Genomic DNA, 15,627 nt, shown 5'->3' on the forward strand with positions numbered 1-15,627 from the left:
TTACCTGGCAATATTAGCGCACATCCATATTTTAAGTTGGCTGTGAGTGTGTTTTAACCAAAAGTGCAATTCTGCAGTGGAGATTTTAAATAAGACTAGAAAAGAAAATTTCTAAGAAATTTTAAGTGTGCCTGCAGCTCGCTAAGTGTGTGCAACCTATCATTAGCTTTAACATTAGCCACCCACCCACCGACTTTGAGACCAGTAACGTGTTGGGAACTGGAGACATGGCTGTTTAAAGCCCAGCCAATAGGAAGGCACAGGGGGCGGGGCTTAAGCAATTACAGATGATTCCTATTGGCCATGCAAGAACACACAGCGAGTTTTGAGACAGTACCATGCTGCAAACTGGATATAGAGCTGTTTAAAGCTCAGCAAATAGGAAGATATGGGCGGGGCTTAAGAGGGGACAGGACTTAAGTAATAAGTCCCTATTGGCCGTTTAAGTCCAGACACCAAGTTTCAAGACGGTACCATGCTGCGAACTGGAGTAATGGCTGTTTAAAGCCCAGCCAATAGGAATACAGAGGGGGCGGGGCTTAATCAATTACAGCTCAGCCCTATTGGCTGGAAAACACCAAAGTTGTGTGCATTTTAAAGTTTAAATGACGTTGCTTGGCAAAAGTATTGCAGAGTTACGTGGTGCCAAAGTTTCTGGGGTTTTTTCGGAGTCCCCCATTCAAAGTCAATGGGGGTTTTGCACGAAGTTTTTTACGAATTACGTTGCCATGGTAACGCGGATCGGAAAGAAAAGTAGTAGCACACCATTCCCGGCCGAGCCACACATTTTGATGTATATATTGCGGGGGTGGCGTAAATCGTGCGGCAGTTATTACGTACCGATATCTCCCCCATTCTAAGTCAATGGGGTTTTTGGGCGTTGTTTTTTGCGAATTACGTTGCAATGTTAACGCGGATCGGAAAGAAAAGTAATAGCACCCCATTCCCGACCGAGACGCACGTTTTGATGTATATATTGCGGCGGTGGCGTGAATTGTGCGGCAGTTATTACGTGCCGAAATTTGTGGCACCGTCATTATTATTATTAAGTGTGCCTGCCATGCAATGCAATGGCAAAACACTTATTGTAATCCGCCATACTTAATTAAGTGTGCCTGCCATGCAACGCAATGGCAAAACACTTATTGTAATCCGCCATACTTAAGTATGTAAGTTTCGCCACAAATTTCGGCACGTAATAACTGCCGCACGATTTACGCCACCACCGCAATATATACATCAAAACGTGCGGCTCGGCCGGGAATGGGGTGCTATTACTTTTCTTTCCGATCTGCGTTACCATTGCGACGTAATTCGCAAAAAACAACGCCCAAAAACTCCATTGACTTAGAATGGGGGAAATTTCGGAACTTAATAACTGCCGCACGATTTACGCCACCCCCGCAATATATACATCAAAATGTGCGGCTCGGCCGGGAATGGTGTGCTATGACTTTTCTTTCCGATCCGCGTTACCATGGCAATGTAATTCGTAAAAAACTACGCGCAAAAACCCCCATTGACTTTGAATGGGGGACCCACATTACTCTGACATACTTTTGCCTAGCAACGTCACTTAAACTTTAAAATGCACACACAACTTTGGTCATTTTCCGGCCAATAAGGATGAGCTGTAATTGATTAAGCCCCGCCCCCTCTGTAACAGGAAGTGCCCTTCGCCAAACAGGAAATGCCTCTACATCTCATGAACCGTTTGTCGTACAGACGCGTGGGTGGCGTCATGTGACTTGATTAAGAGTCCTTAACCTTAATTGGGGCATATTTCGCCAAACAGGAAGTGCCCCTCACCAAACAGGAAGTGACCCTTTATCTCATGAACCGTTTGTCGTACAGACTCGTGGGTGTTGTCATATGACTTGATTAAGAGTCCTTAACCTTAATTGGGGCCTATTTCGCCAAACAGGAAGTGCCCCTCACCAAACAGGAAGTGACCCTTTATCTCATGAACCGTTTGTCGTACAGACTCGTGGCTGGCGTCAAATGACTTGATTAAGAGTCCTTAACCTTAATTGGGGCCTATTTCGCCAAACAGGAAGTGCCCCTCACCAAACAGGAAGTGACCCTATATCTCATGAACCGTTTGTCGTACAGACGCGAGGGTGGTGCATTATGACTTGATTAAGAGTCCTTAACCTTAATTGGGGCCTATTTGGCCAAACAGGAAGTGCCCCTCACCAAACAGGAAGTGACCCTATATCTCATCAACCGTTTGTCGTACAGATGCGTGGGTGGTGTCATATGACTTGATTAAGAGTCCTTAACCTTAATTGATGCTTCCTTCACCAAACAGGAAGTGCCCTTCGCCAAACAGGAAGTGCCTCTATATCTCATGAACCGTTTGTTGTACAGTCGATAATGTTAAAGCTAATGCAAAAAATGCTAATGTTAAAAAATCTAGCGCTAATCTAACGCTAATGCTAACACCAACCGCTACACAAGGTTGCACACACTTAGCGAGCTGCAGGCACACTTAAAATTTCTTAGAAATTTTCTTTTCTAGTTAATTAATGATAATGATCCCACAAATTTCGGCACGTAATAACTGCCGCACGATTTACGCCACCGCCGCAATATATACATCAAAACGTGCGGCTCGGCCGGGAATGGGGTGCTATTACTTTTCTTTCCGATCCGTGTTACCATTGCGACGTAATTCGCAAAAAACGACGCCAAAAAACCCCATTGACTTAGAATGGGGGAAATTTCTACACGTAATAACTGCCGCACGATTTACGCCACCCCCGCAATATATACATCAAAATGTGCGGCTCGGCCGGGAATGGTTGGCTATTACTTTTCTTTCCGATCCGCGTTACCATGGCAACGTAATTCGTAAAAAGCTACGCTCAAAAAACCCCATTGACGACACTGAAAAAACCCCAGAAACTTTGGCCCAACATTACTCTGACATACTTTTGCCTAGCAACGTCACAAAATGCACACACAACTTTGGTCTTTTTCCGGCCAATAGGGATGAGCTGTAATTGATTAAGCCCCGCCCCCTCTGTATTCCTATTGGCTGGGTTTTAAACAGCTACTACTCCAGTTCACAGCATGGTACCGTCTTGAAACTTGGTGTCTGGACTTAAACGGCCAATAGGGACTTATTACTTAAGCCCTGCCCCCTCTTAAGCCCCGCCCCTATCTTCCTATTGGCTTAGCTTTAAACAGCTTTATCTCCAGTTTGCAGCATGGTAACCGTCTCGAAACTCGCTGTGTGTACTTACATGGCAAATAGGAATTATCTGTAATTGCTTAAGCCCCGCCCCCTGTGCCTTCCTATTGGATGGGCTTTAAACAGCCATGTCTCCACTTCCCAACACGTTACTGGTCTCAAACTCGGTGGGTGGTCCCACAGTCCCAACGGCTAACCGCTAATGCTAATGCTGAAAATGATAATGTTAACAAATGCTAATGCTAACAAATGCTAATGCTAACACATGCTTATGCTAACAAATGCTAATGCTAAAAAATGCTAATGCTAACACATGCTAATGCTAACACATGCTAATGTTAAAAAATGCTAATGCTAACAAATGCTAATACTAATGCTAACACATGCTAATGCTAACAAATGCTAATGCTAACAAATGCTAATGCTAACACATGCTAATGCTAAAAAATGTTAATGCTAACAAATTCTAATGCTAACAAATGCTAATGCTAATGCTAACACATGCTAATGCTAACAAATGCTAATGCTAACACATGCTAATTCTAACACATGCTAATGCTAACAAATGCTAATGCTAATGCTAACAAATGCTAATGCTAACACATGCTAATGCTAACAAATGCTAATGCTAACAGATGCTAATGCTAACAAATGCTAATGCTAACAAATGAGAATGCTAATGCTAAAAATGATAATGCTAATACATGCTAATGCTAACAAATGCTAATACTAATGCTAACAAATGCTAATGCTAACAAATATGCTAATGCTAACACATGCTAATGCTAATGCTAAAAATGCTAATGCTAACAAATGCTAATGTAACAAAATGCTAATGCTAACAAATGCCTAATGTTTAAAGGGTGATAAAAATGATAATGCTAATGCTAAAACAATGTTAATGTTAAAGCTAATGATAAAAATGCTGATGTAAAATAATGATTTAAACTGCTATACAAGGTTGCACACACTTAGCGAGCTGCAGGCACACTTAAAATTTCTTAGAAATTTTCTTTTCTAGTTATTATTATTATTATTAACTAAGTATGGCGGATTACAATAAGTGTTTTGCCATTGCATTGCATGGCAGGCACACTTAATTACGTACTTATTTAATGGCGGATTACAATAAGTGTTTTGCCATTGCGTTGCATGGCAGGCACACTTAATTTGACTGACTTTGTCACTCAGATGCCAAGCCACACTTTCAAACTAAAAGATTTGAAAAGTAAAAGTAAAAGATTTGAATACTTTCTACACCACTGGTGGTGAAGGGTATACAAATTTGACCCTTAGTTTGAGCGGGATCTTGGTTGATTGGTTAGTGTGTGTGTGTGTGTGTGTGTGTGTGTGTGTGTGTGTGTGTGTGTGTGTGTGTGTGTGTGTGTGTGTGTGTGTGTGTGTGTGTGTTGGGGAGGGGGGCACAAAACTCCTGGGCTACACAATAAAATATTTTAATGTATCTGAGTGTAGCCTAACAGATATTATCAAATGGATCAACTATAGTAGAGTTACTGGTGTCCGGTGCAAGTCTCTGACATTTGACACTCCCGGTCAAGAGTCCATTGTAATGGCCTAAAGTCTGTGGCCATGAGGCTAACAAAAGCAAGGTGTTAAACCAGTAATTTAGCATATCATTGACTCTGAGCGTCCTGAGTTAGTACATGTATCCCCTGTGTTCATTTAACTGTTTCACAATATAATATAAAATAATATAATGACATTCCAAAACTTTTACAGAGATGTAAAACGTGGAAGTCGGTAATATTCTACAGGCTGATCTTATATAGACAGAAATATGCGCTCTCACTACCAACTCCAGACACATGATGTGGTACTGTAATACCTTTTACAGTTCACAGTTCATCCTGACTCATTTTATTTAAACAGTGTTTTTGTGCGCAGTGGGTGCAAAGTCTGTTTTCTCTAGAGAGCCTAGAGGCTAGTAGTTGTGTGACCTCTGTTGAAGTAGCGATCTGTAAATTCAACACAGTTTGTTGACTAAAATGCAGATTAGCTTATTAATCAAAAAAACGTCTTTGAGGCCTTCATTTGTGGAGAGAATAGATGCATCACTTAAGTCAAGCCTACTAAAAGTAGCATTTCAATGAAATACCTTATAAACAGTAAAACAAACAATAAACAATCAAATGCATTTCCTTACAATAAGTGTGAAAATATAATTATTATAATGCACAACAACGCCAATTCTCTGTAGCAGGGGCTCAGGGAGCAATACGGGGTTAAAGGTCTTGCTCAGGAACACATCAATTCCTAGCTGGCTTGGCCAGGAATCGAACCTGGGACAAACAGGAGCTTAGGCTCTCCAGGCATTCTCACTAACCACTAAGCTACAGCTGTCTAGGCCAGGATATATACTTCTTAGTCAGGAGATCAGGGTTTGATTGTTCCTTTAGCCTCTAAAATGTTGTCCATTCAAACTGTTTCCAATGTTTTTATTTAAACCGTATTTTTCTAATTGGTGACTGTATATTTTATGTACTATTATTATTATTATTATTACCCTTTTTCCTGTCATGGGTCGTGGGGAAATTAGAATTCAATAGCATACTTATTATTACAAATCTAGTTGAGTTCTAGGCGCATCTAGTTTTTCATTTGTCAAATGTATAATAAACACAGTTGTGTATATAGCAACAATTTCAATTCAACCTGAACTCTGCATTGTCGTCTAATTTTTCTTTAATTAATAAGAATCACAATGAATCTGTTCACCCTTGCCGTGTTGCCAACACTGTAATGTAGGGTTCATGGACTCACATGTGCCTCCCTGTGGCAGATAAGCCACATTACATGCTGTAACACCTCTAAAAAAGGTGGTACCACATTTACTCAATGGCACTACAGTGGTGCCACTGAGGCAGCCAACTGGTGACACTGCCAATCTCAACTGCTAACGACTGTAGCGTCAAATGTCATTGTCCAGATCCAGAAACAAGAAACAGGCAAAACCAAACCTTTGGAATTCCAAAAGAGCAATTACTTTTATTAATATGCGACGTCCTCAGTCAGTAGTTGTGCTTTAGTCCATTCCAGCTGTCCAATGAAAAAATCATGCTGTCCTTCCTCCAAACATGCTTCCACACCACAGCCAAAACAAAATCGCCACATTATGATGTCATCACTCACTCTGAGAGCAGGTCCGGTTCTACGAGGGTGCTGAGGCCTGCTTTGCACCCTCATTTTGGCCAGGGAGCACCCCCACCTCTCAGTAATTCCCGAAATTTACATTATAATACAGTAGATCAGCATTGGCTGGCCACAACCGGTTTGGCACACACTCACATTGGTATGCAAATTTAGCCTTTTGTTTTCACCTGGCCGATTTGAGTTGGGTATCCTTCACTTAAAGCATAGCACCCTCAGCCATTGTGGGCTGCCGCCGGCCCTGTCTGAGAGTCAACTGTAAACTGCTATACAGGCTGCGACCGCGTATTTCCCGGTGAACCTAAACGCAATGGTGGGGGCTTGGGAGTGTGGGGAACACGCACCACTCAGGGCACTGGACCGAACCATTTGGGGATTTTAGACGGGGGGGGGGGGGTTTCAAACATTATCGCTCGCGTTTAGTGCGTGATTTTCAGAATTCAGACCCCTAAAAGTTTGGCTTGGGGGTCCCTGACTGGGGGAGACGGGGGGGACTTCTGGAAGTGAATGGAGGGGACGAAATTGGACCTGGAAGGTGACAAAAAACCCTTGTCACCCCCCCATTTTCGCCCCTGGCTTAGAGGGAACATTGTTCATGACTACATTTAGATGGAAAAGGTTACCAAAAACACTATGGGAGTGCTAATATAATGGGATGAACGTTTTAGCGTCTTCGTGGTGAGGATGGAGAAGGTCAGAGGTTCAGCCAGAATAAATAATCATAGTTTTCGTTTGCACAAAAAAAAAAGAAAAAAAAAGAGAGAAAACAAATGCATATAGCAGCAGGTAGCATGACATCATGGCTCATTCATGAACTGGCTGGGGGGCAGAGTCCTGCAAGGGTCCAATTTTGGCAACCTGCGCCCGCCTATCATTAATCAGATCCGTGGACCGACCCGTTACCCGTCATTATATAAAAATCTAAACCAGATCTGCCCTGCCTGTCAAAAAATGGAGTAGGGTATTTTGTGTTCATGTTGTTTGTTATTTTGCATAAAGAAAAAAATGAAAAATAAAAAGACTTTAATACATGGCACAAGTACTTTGTTTCCATACAATTGATTATTTACATTGCAAAACGTTTCGATACAGATTATTTGCATTGCAAAACGTTTCGATACAGATTATTTACATTGCAAAACGATTTGATACAGATTATTTACATTGCAAAATGTTTCGATACAGATTATTTGCATTGCAAAACATTTCGATACAGATTATTTACATTGCAAAACGATTTGATACAGATTATTTACATTGCAAAACGTTTCGATACAGATTATTTACATTGCAAAACGATTTGATACAGATTATTTACATTGCAAAACGTTTCGATATAGATTATTTACATTGCAAAACGTTTCGATACAGATTATTTACATTGCAAAACGTTTCGATACAGATTATTTACATTGCAAAACGTTTCGATACAGATTATTTGCATTGTAAAACAATACGATACGATATACAGAACCAAACGGTACAACATTTGCTTTTGCATATCGATGGATATTAGATAATAATCAGATAGTAGATAATTGCAAATTAAAAAACGATTTTTCATTTCAGTTACTGTATCGTTAAACCCCTACTTGGTTGCGCTCAGGTGTTGCTCTGAGAATAGCAGATCAACAAGCTCACAACGCTACAGTATCAATGCAACTGGCATACAGCAGGCTTGTCACAATGTGTGACTAATGTGCAGAAATGCCAGTGAGACGATCAGCATTTCAGAATACACCGACTGCCATGTGTTGCACATTATCTGTCTTTCAAAAATAACAGCGTGAAAGGTCACTTCTCTCTGTGGTCATCAGCTGCAAACATTATAAAAAAAAAAAAAAACTAAACTACTACAATAACAATAGAAAAGTGTGCTTTTGGAACCAAACCATAGTCTCTAAACCATTTTCATATCAAGGTCCATTATTTATTCAGCACAAGTAAAAGACAAGTCATTTCATGCGTGGTTGCGCTGGGGTGTTGCTCTGAAAGTAGCAGCTCAACAAGCTTGTACATGTACGTCTGTTTTCAGCATGGAACCAAATGTAATATCAGCCATTTCGACACCATCATGACCCACCAGAATCAACTGTAGATTTAGTCGACTAAAATCTTAGGATAATTAGTCGACTAAAACTAGACAAAATCTAAATCTTTTCAGATGACTAAAATGGGACCAAAACTAAACAGCATTTTATTCAAAAGACTATTGGCTGGTTCAAATAGCTGATCTACAAGCTCACGTCTCAATGTAGATCGGTATTTGAAGTATTTTTAAATGTTTTTCAAACTAGGAAAACAAGGCAAAGAAGTTTAGGAATGAGGCGTAAGGCATGGACGAAAACAGGGCCCTGTGACTATAAAATAAATCGTTGCGTAAATCTTTTCAAGATGCTACTGAATCAATACACAACTGGCATACAGGTAGCCTGGGATCAATGTCATTTTGGGGTTTCTGTAGAGGTGCCAACTTGCGTCCTGTTCACTCGTGGACATGTATGGCCTACTGTACTTGTGCAAAGCGCAAGTATTTAACATTTTCTTTTAGGGTCATTAGGGATGAGCTGTAATGGCTGAAGTCCACTCTGTGTTCCTATTGGATGTGCTAAATCAGTGGTTCTCAACCTTTTCAGGCCGCGACCCCCAAAATAATCATATTTTAAATGGGGGACACCACCCCCACCCTGACGACACTTGGAGTTGTAAGACTTGAGGCGTTGCATTTTGTTTAACACGGTTCTTGTGAAAATAGCAGATCTATATGCTCACAACGCCTCGCAACGCGAGGCATTGTGAGGATGAAAACAATGGCCAACAATGCCTGAAAGTCTGAAACAATGAAACCACGCCCACATTTGGAGATGAAACAATGGCCAACAATGCCTCAAACAATGAAACCACGCCCACATTTGGAGATGAACCAATGGCCAACAATGTCTGAAACAATGAAGCAATGCCCAAATTTGGAGATGACTGACATCACTGATGTCTGGGATCTCTAACTTCTGAGACTCCTACATTCAATCCCTCATATACTGTGCACACAAGTGTGGGTCCTAGTTATTAATGTAGTTCTGGGGAGACTTTATTTTCACTAGATAAACTTCTCCGCTGCTTTTGGAAATGTATGGAATCAATGCGATAGGGAATCAATGGGATAGGGAATCAATAGAGAATCAATGGGAGTGGGAATCAATAGAGAATAAATGGGAGTGGGAATCAATAGAGAATAAATGGGAGTGGGAATCAATAGGGAATCCATTGGTCAAGCTTCACATGACAGTTAGCTTGCTGCAAAATATAGTCACTTCGACAACCACACTTCTGCTCGCATCTTTCTAGTTACTATATTATACTTTATCTCTTGAATTCTTGAGTCATAAAATCTCCTTGAGCTCAATTACTACTGTATATAATATACTTTGTGCGTAGTTTCCGTAAGCGTGGGTTTTGGACATGTGTTGTGCAAGACAATATTTCTTGTCCCACAATGGCGTCCCTCGGTAGCGACAGTTTTTTTTCCTTCTCCAAATGACAAATATCAATTCTACACCTGTGCATGTTGCTGCGGATGTTTACATCTACTTTACATAATACTTTGGCCGTGTTTTCAGAGGGTCCACACAGTTTCCTTAGTAACTGCTTTTATACTTTCATTAACCCTTAAGTGCTGTTCGGGTCATTTTGACCCGTTTTACATTTTCAGTTGGAAAAAAAAGGTAGAAGAAAAAATGTTTCCACCTGAAACTCACTGGCCTTAAAGATTATTCTGAGATGAACATGTAAAAAAAATATTTTTGCACTACACCCATGCTACACCCCCCTCATATTTTTTGAACCTTAAGTGCTGTTCGGGTCATTTTGACCCGGAAGCACAGAAATACACAGTATTATGCCAAAACACAGACACACAGTCACCCCCACTTCTAACACCCCCCTTCCGAAGCCCCATTCCGAACCCTCCCCCCCTTCCTATAAGCATGAGCAATATTGCCCAGTATTAAATGAAGTAGTTTTTTTTACATGGATTTCAGCTAAATCAGTAAAAACGCCTAGCTCTTTCAGTGTTTAATGTGATATAGCAAAGCAGAAATGCAAACATTTACCAAATATATCATATGAATTGTTTGGTATTGAGTCAAAGTCAATGTATCATGATGATTTGTTAAGTTAAAATTTATATTAGTGTTGTTATTTTTAAACCAAATATCCACCGGGTCAAAATGACCCGAACAGAACGAAGGTGTAGTGAATCTGAACAGAACTTAAGGGTTAAGTGTCCCGCGAAGCTTGGCCAATGTAAACCTGGGTGTACGAACACACGCACCCAATTGACCAATCACAGTCCGGACAGACGTGGGACTAACAGACAAAGCCAGATGTAGGAGCAGTTAGCACCGCACAAAAGGTAGGAGAAAACTGGAAGCGAGCACCGCCTGCCACTCCAAGCCGCTCCACAGCCGCTGTTTGGCTTTTTCTAACGTATGTGGTGTGGACATACCCACCTCACCGCTACTCACCAGTTAAGAGTGGGGTGGCTCAGAGTAGATGACAGAGTACAGCATCCTGCAATGGGCCTGGTGTACAAGATACACTACACCACTAAGATACCCATGTACCTGACAAAATACAAAATACTAAATAATCGTTTACACACTCTTATGCAAAGCGCTCCTTGAGGGCAGCAGTCGCAACTCAGATCAGCTCTGCAGTTATTTTCCTACTTTCTCTTTTTCTTGCTTTTTTTCCTATCTTATTCTTGTGGTGACTCATTGCATTGGCCAAGCTGGGCATGTTCTGAGGAACTTTGTTTTATTCGTGTATATAGTAGTTTAGTCTGTGTTTCGTGTGTTTTTGTGTTTTTCTGATTGGCTGGAGGAAAAGTGGGGGAAGGGCCTTCTGTGCCTTGCGTGGAACAAAAGCATAGGAAACAGCAGCCTACCGCTATCTGTCTAGCCTGTCTTAAGTGTGTGGCCCTGGGGTAGCGCGACTGGCTCGTTGCCTTGGTATTTTTATGGAGACACTAGTCTGTTGGTGCCGTAGGCATGGAGACGTATACGTGGACTTTGTTTTGGATGCATGCGAACATGGTGGCGGGAGCCCGTAACTTGGGCCAGAGGAGACCCGGAGGAGACCTCACCGTGGAGGCTTGTGACATGGACCGGAGGCGCGGTCGCTGTGGAGGTCCGTAGTGTGGGTAAAGGCGGCGGAGTAACGTGGGCCGGAGGCGCCCTGGCCGTGGAAACTCGTTACGTGGACCGGAGGCGCTGACGCTGTGGAGGTCCGTCTTAAGGTGACTTGACTGGCTGAAACTCTTATCACACTGTTGACACACAAATATTTTTTCTCCAGTGTAAATACGCTGGCATCTCACCAGGTGACATAGCTGACTGAAACCCTTGTCACATTGTTGACAGTGTAAGTGATTTTCTTTGGTGTGGACATGCTGGTGTTTCTTCAGAGTCAATACCTCCTTTAATCTTAACTGCTGTGTCGCGTCTGGGTGACTGAATTTCCCCCTTGGGATAATAAAGGTATCTATCTATCTTCTCCAGTGTGGACACGTTGGTGCCTCTTCAGGTTACTTAACTGACTGAAACCCTTTTCACACTGTTTACACACAAAGGTTTTTTCTCCAGTGTGGAGACGCTGGTGTGTCTTCAGGTTACTTAACTGACTGAAACCCTTTTCACACTGTTTACACACAAAGGGCTTTTCTCCAGTATGGACACGCTGGTGCTTCTTCAGAGAACCTAACACACTGAAACTCTTAGAACACTGTTTACACACAAAGGGTTTTTCTCCACTGTGGACACGCTGGTGTATTGTCAGGTGACCTAACTGACTGAAACCCTTGTCACACTGTTTGCACACACATGTTTTTTCTCCAATGTGGACACGCTGGTGCTTCTTGAGAGAACCCATCTCACTGAAACCCTTGTCACACTGTTTACACACAAAGGGTTTTTCTCCACTGTGGACACGCTGGTGTATCTTAAGGTGACTTGATTGGCTGAAACTCTTATCACACTGTTTACACACAAAGGGTTTTTCTCCACTGTGGACACGCTGGTGTATCTTAAGGTGACCTAGCTGACTGAAACCCTTGTCACACTGTTGACAGTGGAAGGATTTTTCTTTGGTGTGGACTTGCAGGTGTTTCTTCAGAGTCGATACCTCAGTGAAGCTTTTATCACATCTGAGGTTTTCTCTCCTGTCTAAGTCATCAAATGTTTCCTCACTTCTCCCGGCTGAGTCAAAGTCCTCACAAGATCTTGATTGGTCTGTGTCCCCTTGTTGCTGGCTGGTGACACAGCAAGGGTTGCTGTGACAGCTCCTCTTCGTTGTGTTCATGGAGAGATGTTACGCCTGAGATGTGAAGGTGTAACCGACACTCAGAACAGGACACCCTGTCTCTTGGAAGATTAGTTTGTGGCCACCACTGCTGCCACTTGGACAGTTAATTGGAGGGCTTGCAGGCTGGAAAATGTTGGTTTTGATATACAATATTTACTCTGTCACTCTCTCTCTTTCTCCCCCTCTTGTTGTCTATGTCTATATCCCTGATTCTCACAGTATAGCCGACCTGTTCAGACTCTCTCTTGGTCGTACTCAGACTAAATGTGATGTTTAGCAACCGTGTCACATCTTATTCAGGTTGACCAGAGCTCTGGACATCGTTGACATCATTCCTAATAACACCGATTTGCACATCTGACAGTTGCAATGAGCAGTTAGCAGTCAAAAAGCAGCAGGAGGTGAAGATGATTTGGCTAGTAAGACGCTTAAGGGTGAAAAGCTTTTCTAACCTATAGACTATATGTCATGTCAGTCTAACCAGTGTGGCAAGTTCTACAGACAGGGATTTCCGTATATGGGCATTAAAGAGATTGATGTGGCCGATGTGGCCTCCATATATGGGCATTCCCATATGAAGCCCTGTTAGGGGAACCACACTAACAGAATCCCTTTTATGACCATATATGGAGATCCCTGTCTGTAGAACCAGCCACACTGGTTAGACTGGCATCTATGGTCTATAGGTTAGATGGATAGATATATATATATATATATATATATATATATATATATATATATATATATATATATATGCGCATTCACAGACATGGTCTTAATATTGATGACAGGAATCTCCATGTATGGGCATGACAGGGATTCTGTTAGTGTGGTTCCCCTGCCATCGCATTGATGTCAGAGTGTGACAGTCAATCAACAATGAAAGATCAAACAAAGAGTTACCCAGATCAGATAGACAAACAGATACGGCCAAGATGTGACGGTTCACCATCCCAACCACAGTCTGTTCAAGATGCTGCCTCATGGAAAACGTCTAGGCCAGGGCTACTCAACTTAGGAAGGCTCAGGGGCCACTCAGCAAAATACCAAAAGTCCAAAGGGCCGCAACCTAAAAATGACGGTCCTATTTTGGACGTTTACAATGATTTTGTAACAGGCTTCATGACAAGCTTAATAATTAAGGAAACACACAGAAAATAGCCACATTTCCATCTATTTAAGCCAGGCCAAACCTCATTGAACCAAAAGATTATGGATGGAATGAAGAAATTATCGAATTTGATCAAATTAGGCTTCATTCACAAAATGTGAAGTGAAAATTAACAGAACTAGTTCAATCGTTTTGGAACCGCCCCTGTGTCTGGGTATGCAAGGCTAGTGAACTTTGGCAATGTAAAGGTATGTTTTCTCATGCCACTAACGCTCCTTTTCATTAATAGGACGGATTTTTTTAAAAAATAGACGTTTATACTTATTATTCAATCACTCAAACCCCAGCATCCCTATTCTTGGGGGACATTCACCAAAAATAGCCGATCTACAAGCTCACCACAAGATGCATTGGAGCTTGTAGATCGGCTATTTTTGGTCAATCTCCTTCAATGAGCAGTTAATTGTGTTTAAATTACAAAGCTCAAACTGTTTTACAAGTACAGTACAACTGGCTGAGTTGAACTTTACTTGAGTTATTTTTCCATAAAACAAACAACTCTTAACCAAAAATAGCCGATCTACAAGCTCACAATGCATCTTGTGGTGAGCTTGTAGATCGGCTATTTTTGGTGAATGTCTCCCAAGAATAGGGATGCTGGGGTTTGAGTGATTGAATAATAAGTATAAACTGTTGGAATGTGTGCACTGTCTGTCGGTGGTGACTGGCGGAGCCGCGGAGGCAGAGACAAGCACAGCACAGACAAGGACTACGTCTTCACTAGCCTAAAACATGACGGTCGCGAGCGTTCATATCGCACGACCGTCATGCGTCTCACTCCAGTGAGCCCGACTGTGGTTGTCTGCTGCAAAATCTCAGCAGATTTGTCTGTCTGACCGTCTCGTTGTACAATAGATCTAGTGTAGCCGCCAGCATCTCCGCAATGCTGTCTGTGCTCTGTGCATTGACTGTATTCGCTTCCTGACTACGGAGTCCACCGAGGCTCAAACATCACCGCATTTTGCGTTACGCGTTAACTTTGACAGGCTTAGAAAAATCATATTTTTATTGGTATGGTCATGATGGGCCGCACAGACAGGCGGCGCGGGCCGCATGCGGCCCGCGGGCCGCGGGTTGAGTAGCGCTGGTCTAGGCAGTCTCAAAGCTACTAGCAACAGACTGCAAAAGAGCTTCTTTCCACGAACAGTTAGGCACATGAACGAACTGTCAAAAACGAGAAAGATCCAGGGAAAAAAGAATCGCAAGCACCCCCCCCCCAGCCCCCAACCCCTTACGTTCCCTCCTTGTGAAGTTGAATTGCACCTACTGTACATAAATGCATACTGTGAAGTTGAATATATTAATCTGTTGCACATAGAACACACTGTGAAGATGTTTACAAAAGTACAGTACAGTAGCAGCTACTGGAAAAATATGCTGTTGGCATATAGAATGTGCAAAAAGTTTGGCATAGGGTTAGGGTTAGTACATCTGAGGATGCTCTTTTCTTTTCCTGTTGCTCTTTTTGCCTTTTTCACTCCTTTATTTTTTCATTTTTACGTTTTACTAGTATTTACACCTTTTTAGATTATTATTAGGGCCCGAGCACACAGTGTGTGAGGACCCTATTGTATTTGCAAAGATTATTATTCTTCTTCTTCCGCCGAATGAATCGCGTTTTTGAGGCGCCAAACGTACTCTAAAAGTTGCGCAACTTTGCAAGCACATCACAAGTGGTGAAAAATTACGTAATTAAAAAAAAATTAAAGGGGGCCTGGCCTAATGGCACAAC

The sequence above is a fragment of the Nannobrachium achirus genome (assembly GCF_963921795.1).
Source record: "Nannobrachium achirus genome assembly, chromosome: 1".
NCBI classification, from domain to species: Eukaryota; Metazoa; Chordata; class Actinopteri; order Myctophiformes; family Myctophidae; genus Nannobrachium; species Nannobrachium achirus.